At 38.1% G+C, this 16864-nt stretch overlaps 1 protein-coding gene across 2 annotated transcripts in view; it reads right to left on the bottom strand.

Moving 5' to 3' along the window:
• Positions 1 to 16609, bottom strand: part of tfeb (transcription factor EB) — a 33866-nt gene extending 17257 nt beyond the window's left edge. For both annotated transcript variants that reach the window (XM_079241484.1, XM_079241483.1), the window contains exons 1-2: positions 16548 to 16609; positions 5284 to 5355 (exon numbers count right to left, since the gene is read on the bottom strand). The gene's annotated coding sequence lies outside the window, so the exon portion shown is untranslated. The remainder of the gene's footprint in view (positions 1 to 5283; positions 5356 to 16547) is intronic.
• Between the last annotated feature and the right edge of the window lie 255 nt (positions 16610 to 16864).

Consider the following 16864-nt stretch of genomic DNA (forward strand, 5'->3'; position numbering starts at 1 on the left):
AGAGTGCTATAAAGGCTCTGACAAACAGGGCAATTGCATCTGGAAACTCAGTGTGTAAAACAAGAATGTCAGCCAGAAACAGTTCGTCCTCAGAAATTCAGAAGTCAAAGGACAGAGCTGCAAGCTGTACAAATTGTAAAGCAACTTGGAGCAATATACAGTATATGCTGTCCATAAAACAGAGAATAGCCAATAATGTCATGTGTCAATCTACAAGTCTGAGCCATTAGTTATAAAGGTGCTTTATAAGCTAAGCCTAAAGTAAAATTATTGGCCAATATTGTCTCAAAATTGTAGTCATTCAAATGTTTATTCCAGAGCTGATTGTCCATACATAACATCAGCATTGACATTATTCTTCATGGGTTCATGCATTCACATGAATATATTACCTAATAACAAAATATAGATGGCTAACATTTAGTGTATGACAGCTCAATACAAGTTGCAAAATCCAACTTGGACAAATAAGATATGTCTCCAGTAATATTAGATGCATTGTCTGTCATTTAAAAGCAGATGTAATTTACTGAAGAGGAACCATTTAAAAGGCTTCCCGTTTATTGTATCCAATAGTTGGTGCATCTACTTATATCCAGCTGGTCTTCAAATCAGCATCTTTTTTTTTTTTTTTTTTTGCACATGGGACATAATCAGTTCCATCATTGAAACAACTTCATGTTTATAGTTACAGGAGAATGAAATAAGCATATTTCCAAAAGAAGATGGTGAAATTTCTTATTATAGTATAAATGTTTTATGCAACTTTCCTTTAAAGCTGTAGAACATTTGTATACAAACTTGTTTACTCTGTTGACAATTTGGTACCTGAATAAACTATCCCATTTTGAATCTTTGATATAAAAAAATTTCCCCATGGATGATTTTTCAAAATTCACCCATTTTAGTTAATCATCTTTTTTTTTTCAGGGATGGGCTTTAATATTTACATTCTCTTTTATTATCACCCAATACATCTGCATTAGGCATCAGAGCTTCCAGCGATGACGAAGCCATAACACACGTGTTCTGTTATATATTATACATAAAGAGACAAGATATCACTTCCTGATATATGATGACACACCACTTCTAGGCAGCTTGATCTCCTACACGCCCTCCCATTGCTTAACATCCACTGGGGACATTTGTGACGCAACAGGAGCACACAGCAGCCATTGTGTGTCCAACGCTGTACTGTCATGGCCCCTTCACTTCAAACGCTGACAGCCAGTAGGAGGAAGCAGAGTGGAGGAAGCCCAGGTCAAAGGCTAGCTCTGGATCGTGCCACATATTAGTCACGAACACACGTGAACAATACGCACACAAGTCACAGAGTGACATTTCAAACATACTGTGTGATGACAGCCTTCCTCTCATGCAACGCAATACACATCACAAACGAACACAAAAGCACACTCACACTCAGAAGGGAAGTGTAGGGCCATGGCACCTGTGCTCTGAGACATGGTGTTAATTTGTGTGAGTGTGTATTTTTAGATGTGACCGTGCAAAGCCAACGAAGGCCTCTTTGACAGCAGCACTTATGCATGGGATATACACACAGTCTGTGTCCTCTAATAAAAACATATGTGCAGAATCAAGTTTTGCAGCCGAAGCTTCAGAGTAACTTCAAAGGCAATTCACACCCAGATTTTTTTTGACAAGTAGGAAACATGTAAACCAGCAATGCACAGTTCGTAGGAGTACAGGGTCACTAAAGGTCATATGAATATCTCAACCTCTCTGGACAACAGAAAGTGTGCACAACCTGACCAGATCAACTATCAACACAAACGCATCAAAGACACGTTCCACCAGTTACTAACGCAAATAAAGTTCATCGGTTCTTCTCACAATTGTATTGAATTACTAGGGATATAATTTTTTTTTTTTTTAATTTTTCATCCCTCATTCACTCGATGGAGTGCCATGAATATGCTAATCCAGACCAACTCACAAAATCACATTCCTTCCCTGCCTCCTTCGACGCTGCATCACTGACTCTGCTATACTATTCAATGGCAGTTTCTAATATTAGGATTGGTTTAACTATAAATCCATGATTCAGAAAGAATTTTTTCAAGAAATAAAGAGTTAAACAATCAAGTAGAAGAATAGTGTTGGTTGTACATTTGCTTTCTTTTGATTTCACCAAATAACAGCTGCTAGCTTGACAACATTAGCTCATTATATCATGCTAAAGCTACAAGAGTAAAACCCTTTTTTAATCTAAATTAATATTCTAGTGACCACACAGCTAATACTGATCATAGCTAGTAACTTGTGCAGCTAACTTGACACTTGTGGGCATTTCATGTGAGAAGCACCACGTGCCTGTGTTCAATTACTCTTCGGTGAGATGTAGGCAGTACCAATCTGACATGTAGGTTGGGTGGGTGGGTAGTAGTTAGGTGGGAAACTGAGGTCCTGCGTACTTAGAAACTCACTGCATATGTCTAGACTTTTTGGCAAACCAAAGAGGGAGAGGAAGAAAACACAAACAGATATACACACACACACACACACACACACACACACACACACACACACACACACACACACACACACACACACACACACACACACACACACACACAGAGAGAGAGAGAGAGACATGTCTTCTCATAGTTGCTATTTCTCCAAGAAAATAACTGGAACAACATTAGACTTTATAATTAGTTTAGTGGCAAAACCCAGCTCATTTGGGGTCAAAATTAGCAAAGCAGCATTCTGAAAAGTGAAGAAGACAGTCTCACTTCCTGCAAGATTTTGATGGAATGCTAATGTCTTGACTGTAATCCAATTACAAAACACAGTCCTTACATTTCTGATTAAGACACAAATGTATTCAGAATTGGATTTTGTGCTATCACACCAATAGGCATATCATGTTAGGTTTGCTATCGGCACAAGAGCAAAACATACTGTGTAATCTTGTTCTCCGCCAATCTTAAGCTAACGTCTGCTGGTAATAAGTCAGCCTCTCATGTCATTGATTTTCACAAGTTCAGGCAAGTTACCTTTAAGCCTTCCTTTTATTAGGAGTCAGCATTAGTGCTTTGAAAGTTATGTTTACATATCAATAGTGTTCAATACTATTAGCCAACATTTTATCTCCAGAGTGGTGCAATTTCATATGCAGCCCTACTTTCCCCTTTAATTCTGCTCATAACTTCTCATTATTTAAAAGAACCTTTAACAACTTGTTTTCCAAGGTCTACATAAGATCCCAACATGAAAACAGGACTTGTTTTTCATCTTAATAGCAGTTAAGTCATTAGCTTTCTTATGTTGTCTGATAAGAGAAACAAAACTGTTTAATTGGATTTATCTGGATTTTAGTTGTGTTGATGTGAGAGCAAAGACAGGTAGAGAAGCATACAGATGTTGACACTGACTGCAGGCCAATGAATTGGTGTATGTAACATTGATATTACAATAATAATTACTAGAAGAAAAATGCCAAATTTAAATATTAATCTTTGATTTTTTTTTTTGTACAGGTCTACTTTAAACTTCATTTTTAAGATTTTCTTTTAGCCTGTTAATGTCAAGAGGTGAAGAAAAAGCAGCAATGACTGACACAGCACACAAACACAGACTTTCTGCATCAAGCTGCCTGTCTGCCTGCTCTAATGACTAAAATAACGCTCTGCTCTCTGTTCTCCTTTTCAGGAACACCCTGTTCCCCTGAGCCAGCGTGCTTTTTTTTTTTTGTTTACATGCATGTGTGTATGTGTGTGTATCACTCTGAGTGTGTTTGTAAGTTGGCCCAAGAGCATGCACATAAAGGCTGAATATACGTGTGTCTTTCTGCTTTAATCAGATCTCTACTATCAATAGTTCTTAAACCACCACCATCACATTGAGCAAACAAGGATGGTAGGATTACGTAATGAAGCTGTAATTAGAAGTATGAAATACAGGTTATGGATCTATGGTCTCCCACCAACACATGCTCAAATACAAACAGTTGTATCCTTTAGCAACAGAGGACACCAAACTCCTCAGCTCGGACATACAGACAGAGACACAAAATAGTATCATTTTCACTTTTTAACTCTTAAGTCAGTTGCTAATTTCATTATAAAAAAGCTTTCTGTTACCACCTTACATCTGTATGCACTATGGGTTAAAAAAAATGACATTGCAATTCTTTCTAGCCCTGCGATACGTATTGCAAAATGAAAAAATAAAGGAATTTTTAACAGGGAGGGTTTCAAATTATGCAGGACTCCTGCCATTTTGCTTAAAATTAACCTGTCCTAATCTTACCTCTTTTTGTGAATGTTACAAGCATGGTTCTTGTCTGTATTTGAGTTATTCTGGGTATTTTTTATTTGTTACTTTTAATGTGCTGAGGTCCTGATTACATGTTTCATTCTATAATCTGATAGCATTGATTGTGTTTTACCATAAAGGTTCTTTGGTGCCATGGACAAAAAAACAAAACTGTGTCAGGTACCATTAAAATTGATGAGAACATCAAGTTCATTAGCCTCCTACATTGCAGGACATGCAATGTGACTACTGCACACATGTACATTGTGATGACGATGCTCTAATGATATATTGTGCAGCTGTAGTATGACCTTCCTGTAGTATACAAGGCTTTGTGAATACACATCAAACTGGATTCTAATTTCTATTTTCATCTCATTCATGTTTGTGCGTGTGGGAAATGGAGGTTATATGGTTGACACATGTTTATTCTTCACAGGAGCAGGGGGTTTGTCTCCTCATATTGTTTTATTTTCTTCCCATATCATAACATCAAAACGGGATTATTGACAGGTTTGCTAAGAGTTAACCAAGCTAACCTGGAGCTATCGGAAACTAACCAGCTAACAGAGGTAGATGGGCTAAAGCTAAAATCTGCTAGCTGGCTAAAAACTGCAGTTGTGCTACACTCGGCTTTCTTGCAGCGGGATGTAGGGAACCTGTCAATCAAAAGGACACGCCAAATTTTGAGATGAAGTGGGTTATCAACGGATGATTTATAAAAATAAAAAAAACTTCACTCAACCCATAGTTGTCATGAAGGTAAACGTGACCTATTACATCTAAAATGTTTTTTATACCAGGCTGGAAACATGTTTATTTCTGCTGTGAAGTTAGCCTTTTTAACATGTGACTCAATAGAAAATCCTAGTGGATGACGAGTGAACTGCATATTTTGTCACATTAGCATTGGATTCTCTTATAACCGCCAGAGGTTGCCACTTGGCATAGATAAAGTCATCTAGGCACACATACAAACATATAAACAAATGCAATTACCTGTTGGAGAGGAAAAGAGAGCTCACAGAGAGATATACACTCTGCTTATTCTGCCCACTACATGTCTGGTTGCTGAGGAGCCAGTGGTCAGATGAAGCCAATGAGGGATGAGGACAGGAGATGAAGATATGAGACAAGAAACAAAAGAGAGAACAATGTTGTTATAAAATGGTCAGACTAAATGAATAACTGTAACACTGAATAGTTTTGGAAGTCATGAAAAGGCAGCAGAGAAAGTGGTGAAGTATCAAAGAAAAGGAAGCTGCAGGTGTGTTACGCACATTTAGAAGAACTTAGAAGCAAAGAATTTCCACAGCGGAAGCAAAGAGAGCAACAGACCATGTCAGAAGACTTGAGTACGAACACATGACATGACGTTACGCTTAATCGATTCTTCTATTCTGTATATTTTCTAAAATGTAAATTGCTGATGCCTTCATAACTGACTCTTTGCAATCAGTTTAAACTGGCTATTGAAGTTGGTAGCACATTCCACTATATCTGGCCTCCAGCTGTTTTAACACCTGCATTTTGTTCAGATCAGTGGAGACTTGAGCCAGTTCACCTTGGATGTTTCCAGAACACAAAAATAGAGTTGTGCGCACACAAGTATGATATTCTAAACATTGCTCTCTATTTTTATATCAGGGAGTAACAAACTGATGCATGGCAAGTCCTAAAAGATGGTCAGTAGTCTTACATTTGCAATACTGAGGTGAACAAAACCTGCCGTTATCTGCTAACAAAAAAAAAGTCTTTCATGTCCTGAACCATTTAAATCCAACATTTCAGCTTAGTAACCAACTTTAAGAATGTCATTGAAATGAATCAACCCAACTCAAAAACATCATGTATGACTCACTGAGCCTGTCTTCTTTAAAATAATCTAATTATGGAAACTGTTCCCAGAATGAAGGTGCTTTCCTGCATTTTCCACATTTCACAGATTTCACAGAAAAGACAACACCAGGTTATCAGCCATACCACTTTTACATCACTATCTAATACAAGGCCAGCACAACAACATGGAAAACAAAAGACCAACATCATCAATAATAACCACAATGCATCACTTCCCCTTTCAATCTATGAGTTTTCACGACTCCAAGTTTTGTCAGTTGTGAAGCAACTTCCTCCGCAGGCAGCCCAGGAGAAAAAAAAACACTGAAACTGCAATTCATAGGACTGAAATATTGTAATGCTGAGAGCCAGTTTTCATGTAAAATACGACAAAAGGCTTCTCTCTGTCTGACATAACTGGTTAAACATCCAACAATGTGCAGTACTCAAGCAAGTAAACAGAATGTGCAGCACCTACCAGACGTGAACATACAGGTACTCGCTGTCAGATCATGAGATAAGCTGAGCGAACCTCTGGTATTGTAGGTGTGTCATTACTTAATGATGTCTTAGTGCATTCCAACCACAAATGACACCCTGACAAAAGTGTTTTAAGTCAATCATTTTTCCTTTTTGCATTGAATCATTTTTGCTCAGAATTAAACACTGAACCCACCAGACTGAACTACAATCACAATATGCCTTTTAGCTCGAATAACAATGACTCCAGATTCTCTTTCTGGTTTTTTAAGGTCAAAAGAAATGTGTCACAATTAGTTGACTGTTGGCGCTAATTTAACAAAATCTCCTTCTGTGTCTGGGTATGTATTCTGACTACTTGTGTTCAAGTTTAAAAACAGCAGCTTCAATTTGTTCATGTACATGGAAAATCTCTGAATGAAATTACAGACAGAAAGTGTTTAATACCAACAACTGGATACTTGTATCAACAGTGCAACATGTATTAATTAAAGATTCTTACCAGTAAGTCTCCTGCTATCTAAAAGACAACATAGTGAATCCAGGTGAGATCTGCTCTTCCACGTGTCAAAACACAGCAGAGATGTTTGCCGGCTCGGCCAACTTGCTTATACTGACTGTTACGCCACTCCTCCCAACATCAGCCAGCTTACAGTAGGCAGAGTGCAGTCGCTATTAGTCACTTTCCTCCTTCTCAGATTAACTGCCAGCTCAGCTTCCTACCCGTCCTCCTCTTTCTACCACTCTCCTCCTCTTCCCCTAAATTAGCCTGAATGTCGTAGTCTAGGGCAACAACAAGGAGAGCCCTGTATCCAGTAAACTTATCGCTTTTTTCCCTCTTTTGTTCACTGATGCTTAACTCCTCCCTTGGTCCAGCCTCTTTTTCAGCAACATTTGCATACAGTAACACCTACAAATATTCATGCAAAAAGGCACATAAACCTGGAAGCAATTCCTTATTCTGTTAACCAGACATTTATACAATGAATCCGCACATTTACTTCTTTAACTGTACACCTACACACAGTAAACTTGCTCTGTAACTGAAAAAGTAGATAGCAGGCAAAAACAGCTAGAGGAAGATAACATATTTATTGTTAGTTATCCAGCAACTTACACCTATGTCCTGATAAAAATAAACGATCCATAGTGATAACTTATTCAAAGTACTGATGTGTATTTTATGGTTGCGTGAAGCATTAAGAAACAAGATATAATTTAAGAATTGTAGACATGATGACAACCAACAAGATCCAAACAGGTGAAAATCCTAATTAAATATCTATAAATGTCTCTGGAAAAAAACTCATTGTCACTGTGTTGTTGATAAAATACTTTACCAAGTTAAAAATAAAACTTTGTTTAGATAGTGTCATAAATGTAAAATAATATATAAAATTTTCTCACATTTTTGTGGCTTCACAAGACTTTTGAGCTCAGAACATGTCATGTTCAGTTTGAATATTTATTCTTGTATTATGAGACACGTTACAGCTAATTACTCCAGAATAAATTTCAACTCTTTTCAAAAATCAGTCAGCAAATCAACCTTTAGGTTGTCATGTGAATTTGTCAGAGGCAAAACTCTCTGTCTCTAAGGCTCTCTTTCTTTTCCATCACTAGCAGTGTTATTTGTGTACCTCCATGTACAGTCTCCCCACATGGTATCCCCGAATGAGGAAACACAAAACAAATAAACCACCAGGGTCCTATCCCAACAGAGGACAACATCAGCCAACATGGTTCAGCAGCACTGTACTGACAAGAATCCCTTGTTTGTACACAAAGAATTCACCAGTAGGATAGCTCCAGTTCTCATAGTACCCGCAGTGTATTTACTGGGTTATTTTGGTCCGGGGGCTGGACCCCTGGAGGACGTTAGCTTATTGGCTGGGTAAGCTGCGTTCCTGTCAGGTTTGGCCAATCACAAGACATGTCAGTAGGAGGGAAAATCACGGCCCAAGACTGCCTTGTACACTGTGACAATGGCTTGTCAAGGAAGCCTGGCACATGAACACACACTCCATTTTAATGCACAGTTACTCAAACACACATGCCAGTGAAGCACCTTACATTGTCAGGGAGGCAAGTTGGCTATCTTTTAGCCTTTCAGTCACCCTAGTTGCCAAGAGCTGCAAACAAATACTACATATATAGATCCCCATTGTAGCTCTGCTGAGAATGCTGAACAACTGTTGATGTGTCCCAGTGAAGTCTGGCTGGGACACAGCTTAAGGCGATGAACTGTTAAGTGTGACAAAAAGCTCTGTCAAAATGTCAGGCAAGTTGTGTGAGGAAAGTACACGGCATTTTTAGTTTAACTATACAGTTTGACAGGTGAGGTGGCAGCCTACATCTCACATTGGAAAGGCTGGGTCTTTAAAAAATAAAGATGGACTGTAAGATTCTGTAAGACTGTTGGACCAAATACAGTACTTCAGTTATTCAAAAAACAATATAAAAAAAAAATAAAAATCTTGAAAAGGGTGGAAAAGCTGCGATTTTGCCATATGGTGCATAATATAAAACGGAAAAATGTCTCCACACATGGGACGAAACTACATAACTTTTACAGTGGAAATCTCTACATACGTTAAGAAACCCTTCAGAAAAGTGAACTTAGTCCCTCAATGTGGCCACAAAAGGTGAGTTAAAGTAATGCAAAAGAAAGAAATATATAAATATCTTCCAGTAACTTTGTTTTGCTTTCTGTGAGTTAAATAAGAAATTAATTTCCCATCTTCCAGTGTGAGTTAAATTTAATAATTGCATCCATTAAGGCATGATTCGTACATTTATGTCTGCGACATAGATATATCACATAGTGAGAGAGATTGCATACTGTGAATGTTTTGGTTCAACATATTTCATATCACTGCATTGTTTAAATTCATGTTTTACATTCAATCTTAATTGTTTTTGGAAACAAGTACATTAGTGCACTTTTAATGAAGAAAAGGCAAGTTATGTGGTACTCAAACATGGAATATTCTTACCACCATAATTAGGAAATACATTCACAGAGGAGGTTGTAGTCTTCAGCTTGAGCCCTGAATTGGAATATGACGCATAGAATGTGAATGAATGAGTGAATACTTGAATGAATGACAAAAAGTTATGTCACCGGTTATTTACTACAGCCACCAACTACAGAACATAAATCATCCATTATTAACACAAAGCAAACAACAGCAACAATCAACGGAAGTGTGTGTGATGATAAAAAGCAGCAACAAAAAACCAGCCTTACTACATTTTTTTTTATGTGTGAGTGTGGGGGTTGTTGGAATGGAAAGCCTTTCAGAGATTAGTAAGGAGATAAGGCAGACACACAAACTCATCTACACATTGGCGGACAAAAACAGATCCTCTGAAATGTTTCCTTCTGCACGTCTCACACATTTATATTATCCAGTATTTTCTCACCTACTTTGTCCAATTTTTCATCCTTTTTTTATTTTTGCCTTGTCCAGCATTTAAGCAAGCAGAATGATTATCTGAATGCTGTGTTCTGCTGGGAAAACTTACTTTTTTTTCTATTTATTTTGCATAATTGTTTGTATCACAAAGCACCCACCCAGGAGGTGGCAGAGGGGGGCCCGAGCCAGAGTCCCCCACGTCAGGGGGATCAGGCCCCAAGCGGGCCTGGACCGGCAAAGCCCGGCCCTGCCAGGCACTGGCCGCCCAGGGCAGACAGGGTACGGACCCCAGGGCCCCAAGAGCCTGAAGGCAACCCCTGACCCCCACAGGCAGAGGGCCCAGCCCACACCAACAGAGAGCCAGGACACCCAGACCCGCAAGACCGCCCCCCTTCCCTTCCACCACGCACGCACACACACACACACACACACACACACACACACACACACACACACACACACACACACACACACACACACACACACACACACACACACAGAGAGAGAGAGAGAGAGACATGTCTTCTCATAGTTGCTATTTCTCCAAGAAAATAACTGGAACAACATTAGACTCTCACCTTCCATTTGAAACATCTATTTGCTCCCACTCACCCTCATCTCTCCTCAATGTTTCATCCTTAACAAGACAATGTGCAGCTTGTGACTTTTTAAAGTTGGAAAAGAAGACTGGTAAAAAGGAGTTAATAAAGAAGTAAAGCGGAAGACATGAAATGCCTGAAAGCTTGAGGATACTTCATGGAGGAAGGTGGGTAATAGGATGCTTAACAGGACGCCAATTAAAGAAGCATCCACACAGGCCTTCAGCTGGGAGAAGATATTACAAAGAATGAAAACAAGTAGAAATTACTAATATTAAAATCCTGCACAATCAAAACTTCTTATAATAAAGTAAAACTCATCAAAGCCAATGCAGCTTCTTTGATAGAATTGAATATTACTCATTTATATGTGAATGACTACAAAAGTAAAAAGGATTTACAGTCAAGGGGAAAAGAAAACATATTTCAGAGCATAATAAAAGAAGAAAAAGGACATGACCCTTCAACAAGAAGCTCAAGTGTTTGCTTTTTGTACAAAGTCTGTGTCTTTTGTGGAAGAAATCTGGGCTACTCTACAGCTCATGAACCCCTCTCTCAAGACTCCACCACCACATTTAAACTAGGTTAAATTCTGGACCTTTACTGCCACATTGGTTCTTAACATTGGTTTGATTTTTTTTAGAGTTATTCCATTGCAGATTTCTGACACAGTGCTTGGAACTACTGTCCTGATGATCAAGTTTTCCAAGCTTGAGTTTTCAGACTGACGGTCTACAACACATTGCTACAAAGAGAAGTTTATGGTCGACACAGTGACTGAAAGGTGTGTGGTTCCTACAGCTGCAAAATAAGTCCTAACTGTCACATGTTTTCTTCATGCGCGACAGTTTGTTAGGGACTTTCACCAGACGGGGTGCTGTGCATCATGGTCAAACATCTCCACTTTGGTCTCAACTGTGCAAAGAATTTTGTTCAGGAAGTTTTGGCCTTGGTTCAGACTGTGCTGCCATCTACTTTTAGGAAATCCTGGAAGCATTTCTGAACAAGCATTACTTATTAGTCCCTTTCCATCTGAGCAGGGATGAACTTTAACATTTGAAATGGTAAATCAGACCTCGGATGTAGCTTTTGTTTTTTGTTTATTTTCTCTGGCCTTGGGGTGATCTTGCTAAGATGTTCACTCCTATATTGACAACTATCTTGAACATTGTCCACTTGTAAATATTCTTTGTCACAGTGGAATATTGTATTTGTTTGGAAATGACCTAATGACCCTTGCTGACGATGGGCAGAAATAAATACCTCAGTAAGATTATTGCTGATGAAGATGTCTTTCCTCCTAGGCATTGTGTAAAGAATGGTTTGGATGTTGCCAAATTATAATTAATATAATTTTCTTCTCAAAAACTGTATGGAAGACCCCTTGAATAAAACAGTTATTTTATTTCAGCTAAGAAAGGCTGTTTGTGTTGATGGCATTGAGCCCAGCAGTTGTTATAAACCAACAAAAAAACATTTTTTCCCAGTTTAGTTATTGTATAATAAAACAGCTGAAACTAACATATTAAACCAAATTTTATATGGATATACTATTAGATTAAATATTGATAATGGATCCAGTGTCTTGGCTATATTGTGGTGCTTGTTGCATGTTTATTAACAAACATTCTGACCATTTATTGTGGAGTTATATGCATATATACTAAAAATGGCCCTGTAGCTCAATAATAAAGAATGCTTCAAAGAATTCCTGAATTCAGATGGAGATCCAGGTCATTCCCAAAATTTAACTGAATCTAAGTTAGATTGAGGAAAAAAAAAAATTAAAACCTGTTGAGTAATGATTGCATAAAGTTCATATCAAACAAACATACAGACGAACGTAAACAACAAAACCTCTGGCAGAGGTAAAAAACAAAAGAAAGCAGAGCACACAGAAAAAATCAAAACTAGAGACTGAAAAGTTCAGTTGCATGGTCCATTTCAAGAGAATGTGGCCTTTTGAAACTGAAAAATGACAGCTTTCCAATGTGAAATTAAAAAAATATATTAAAATCCAAAATTATGCTGAAACAGTCTTTTTGATTCTGAACTAAAAACAAAGCACAATCAACAGATGGAGAAAAAAATCTTAGGCTTATCCAAAAACCTACAAGCATTTGCCAAACAATGAGTTTTGTGTAAGACGAAGCAAATTTGTACAGTACAATTTAACAATCGTTTGATTCAAAGTGCTTTACAGAGGCATTGTGATTTACAGAAAAATCTACATAATTACATAGAACTATATAAATAAGAAGCATAATTTAAGATGAAAAAAAAGAAAGATAGGGGAAAAAAGAGCATTAGATGAACAGTTTGAAAAACATGGTCAAGGTTAAGAATTTTTGGACTTTAAATAGAAACTATGCAGCAGCAAACAGTTGGGGTTTTAACCTGGATTTAAATGAACTGAGTGGTTCAGCTGCTTTGAAGAGTTTGTTACTGACATGTGCAGCATAGAAACTGAATGCAGCTTTTCCATGTCTGGTTCTGACTGTAGGAACTGATAAAAGACCGGATCCAGATGACCTGAGGGGTGTAGTAAGTTCATACTTGGTCAAGAGGTCTCTCGTGTATTTTGGTCCTAAACCATTCAAAGCTTTGAAGATCAGCAACAGAACTTTAAAGTCTATCCAAAGACGCAACAAGATAAGGGGAATTAAACTACATCCAAGGTAATTTAAACAGATAACCATCAGATGTGAATACACTGGACAAAGTCATGTCACAAGTCATCCCTAGGTTACTTACATTATCACTAAAGGCCTTGAAATCAGACTGAAATTGAATTTGAGAAATGTGTTTGAGGTCAACTGAGGGAACAGTTTTTCTTCGTTTTTTATCTACGTTTTTGTCTTCTTTCTACTACGTCTCAGCAGAAAGGATAAAAAAAAGGAAGCATGTTTAAAAGGTCTAGAAAACAATATGGTTAGGGAGTGGTCTGCACAGTTCACTTGTAGATTGTCACAACAGTGCAGCTTATTCTAAGAAACATCTTTAACAAGTATTGACAAAACATCACTGTATGTCAGAGGTGTCAAACTCCAGTCCTCGAGGGCCGGTATCCGGCAGGTTTTTGTTGTTTCCCTCTTTCAACACAGCTGATTCAAATCAAATGGACCCAGCAGCTTCTTGTCAACCTAATTATGAACTTCGAGGATCGGAGTTTGACACCTGTGCTGTATGTGCTTCACTGAATTGCACAAATTTGATATTTTTCCACACAAGTTAACTTTGAATAAAGACAAACATATAATTCATGTCTTGTTCTCTTAAAATTCTTCAATTTTAGCTCAGAGAACTGAAATAACTTCATAAAAAGGTCAAACACAGCTGATAATTGGATTTTATTTCTTATAAATTGCGCAGGGACACATCCAAAAACCACAACTGATCCCTGCAGTTCAAAACTGATAAACAAATAATCCAAACACACACAGCTGGACACCTGCAGCCCACACCTCACAGATGCAACTGAGACAACATTCTTACAAAGAAAAAACGACAGAACAAGACTGATGCTACTGTCAGACAAAAGAGGATATGAAAGAGTGCAGATCAGATGAGGAAGTGGAGTCACACATCCAGCACATGCCCCAAAACATCCCACCCACACCCACCTCTGATACATCATGGGTCATGTTATCATACAACACATGCTGCATTGTCATTCCTCTGGTTTTTAGGAAAAAGTCCGAGCTTTGACATCAAAATTAAAAAAAAGAAATCCTTTTTGTTTTTTTTCTTTTTTTTTATTTTTAAGGAAACTCCAGCGTACCACTGAGACAGTTCCTTATACTCCTTCTTGTAGTATAGTTACAAAGTACGGAAAGAACTGTGTAGATCACAGGAGATCTGTCCAGATGGCAAACAGATGAACCTGTGTTTACACACACCTGCTGCTTTTTCACACTAGAGTACATCCACTGAACGAAGCCAATGGGCTTGTGTGGCTTAATGTGTGTGTGTGTGTGTGTGTGTGTGTGTGTGTGTTGGAAGAGTATTCCTGTACCTCGCTGCAAATGGCTGCCTGCCTGTTTACCTGGAGAAAATTAATCCCATCACTGACACTTGCGAACAGACATGAGCCCAGTGAGGCTGAAAATATGACCAACACACTTTTCCATGTACACAACAAACATGAGGCCTAGTTTGTGGTAATTGGTGCAGGTCTGTGTCTGGAGGTGATCTGGACATGTTTGTCTAACTATTAAATACAAACATATATTCATAAACCCTGACCAGAATGAAAATGATAAAATAGGCATAATTATGGTCACTAATCCTTGGATGTTTTTCAGCTTCATCTCTCATTTTTTTTGTAATGGTTGTTTTCTTTGGTCAGCTGACATTCTGAGTAACTTGCAGCTGTGTAACTGGAAACAAAATGAGTCCATCAGCAGTGACTGCTGCTCTACATACTGGCTAGTGACCTCTGACCTTGCTGACAGTCACCTCATTGCCAAGTGTGTTTTCTGAGCCTGGCACCCCATCATTCTGTCTGTACTATGTTGCAGGTTTCTGTGTGTGCATCTACCGCATCCTCAAACATGCAACTACCCTGGACACCGCCTTATCTTAAAAAGCAGAGGAGTTGGAGGTCTTAACAGCCACATATACCTAGCATTTATATTCCTGAAACAATAATGATTATTTTCAATTTTTATGCCAACAAAAAAGACTTAAAAATTAGAGATGGTGAAACTGACCACCATGTTGCATCAGTTGTCATTAATGGTTTCTCCACAGCTGCTTAAGTTGTCCAAGTTGTCAGCAAATGTAACCTCAGATCATTTTTATACTGGCATTGTGAACTTATTAGAAAAAAAGACGGTCTCTGGAGTTCAAGTTTTTATTGTTCAGCTTATCGGCCAGGTTGTATCAGAAAGGATGTTTGGTTAATATATGGCAGTGAAATTGCTGAGTCTTGTTTGCATATTTCATATTTAAGCGTGGTAGTATTTAAATAAGCCTTTTTTGCACTTTAATATGTTGAGTTTCATTATTATGTCTGCATCCATGAAGAGATTTCCACAAAAAAGTTGTTTGTTTTGAGAGCACCGCTGCATTACTGCCCAAATATCTCAATCTTTCATAACTTCATTTCAGCCTTGTCCTTTATATTTGTCTTGTAATTTTTTCCTTTATGTGTGTTAGTTTGTCTCTCAGTATTTGCCTGGTGATGGCCTGTCCAGGGGCAACCTTGCATCTCACCTGGCAGTAGCTGGAATAACCTGCAGCAGCCCCCGACCCTGGCCTGAATTATAATGGAAAGATGGATGGGGACTGTCCTCTGGAGCTTATAATTTAACTATATATTGGAGTTAAAGAAATACTTGCTGATAATTTGCCCAACATGGACTTCTGACCCCTCCATATCTTTACTTGCAACCTCTGTAAAATACTCAAAGGGTTCATATATCTCCACTAATCTTTGATGATCGCACGAACAGGGTCTTATCTAACAGGTATTCTTATGGACATTATGTAAACAAAGCAAGAGCCATGTGATAAAATAGCAAGACAGTAATATGGTTAAAGTAGTTTATTGACATCTGGTAGCACTGCATTAGTCACAGATAAATTGTGTGCCAGTGCTGCTGCAGAGATGATCTATCTTTATGATCTGGTTACACAACAAAAATGTTTTCATTCATGGACTCCAAGTCTGAAGGGAGAAGCATACACTGAAAAATGGAGCCAGATCAGCAAGTGGGACAGTTGTTCTGGGTTACTTTAATGCATTTAATAACCCTTAAGTTTGACAGACCTCTAGCTTTGAAGTATCCCTATCATCTGAAAGTGTCTCAGACCTATTGCTGAAAGTCTGCACGCCTTTCAGGAACACATTTCTCTCCATCTTTAATATTGAAACCCTTAAAAATAAATTCACATGTGACCAAGTCAAGAGCGGTAGACTGACCTCATTGATCTTGTGCAACTTCCCAGCAAAATCTCATCTTACTGGAAGTGATTCAAGACAACTAGAAATAAAAAAAAGACTTAATCTAGCTTTCTTACAGATTTCTCTTTAATTGCATACTGTGGAATAAAGATTTTTACACACACACACACACACACACACACACACACACACACACACACACACACACATATATATATATATATATATATATATATATATATATATTATGCATGTCATTTCAAGAATCCTCTGTTAGGAATCTCACAACTGCAAAAGACTGGTCATGTGAAATTAGTCATGTGATACTTTTCTTC

The sequence above is a fragment of the Telmatherina bonti genome (assembly GCF_933228915.1).
Source record: "Telmatherina bonti genome assembly, chromosome: 6".
In the NCBI taxonomy this organism is placed as follows: Eukaryota; Metazoa; Chordata; class Actinopteri; order Atheriniformes; family Telmatherinidae; genus Telmatherina; species Telmatherina bonti.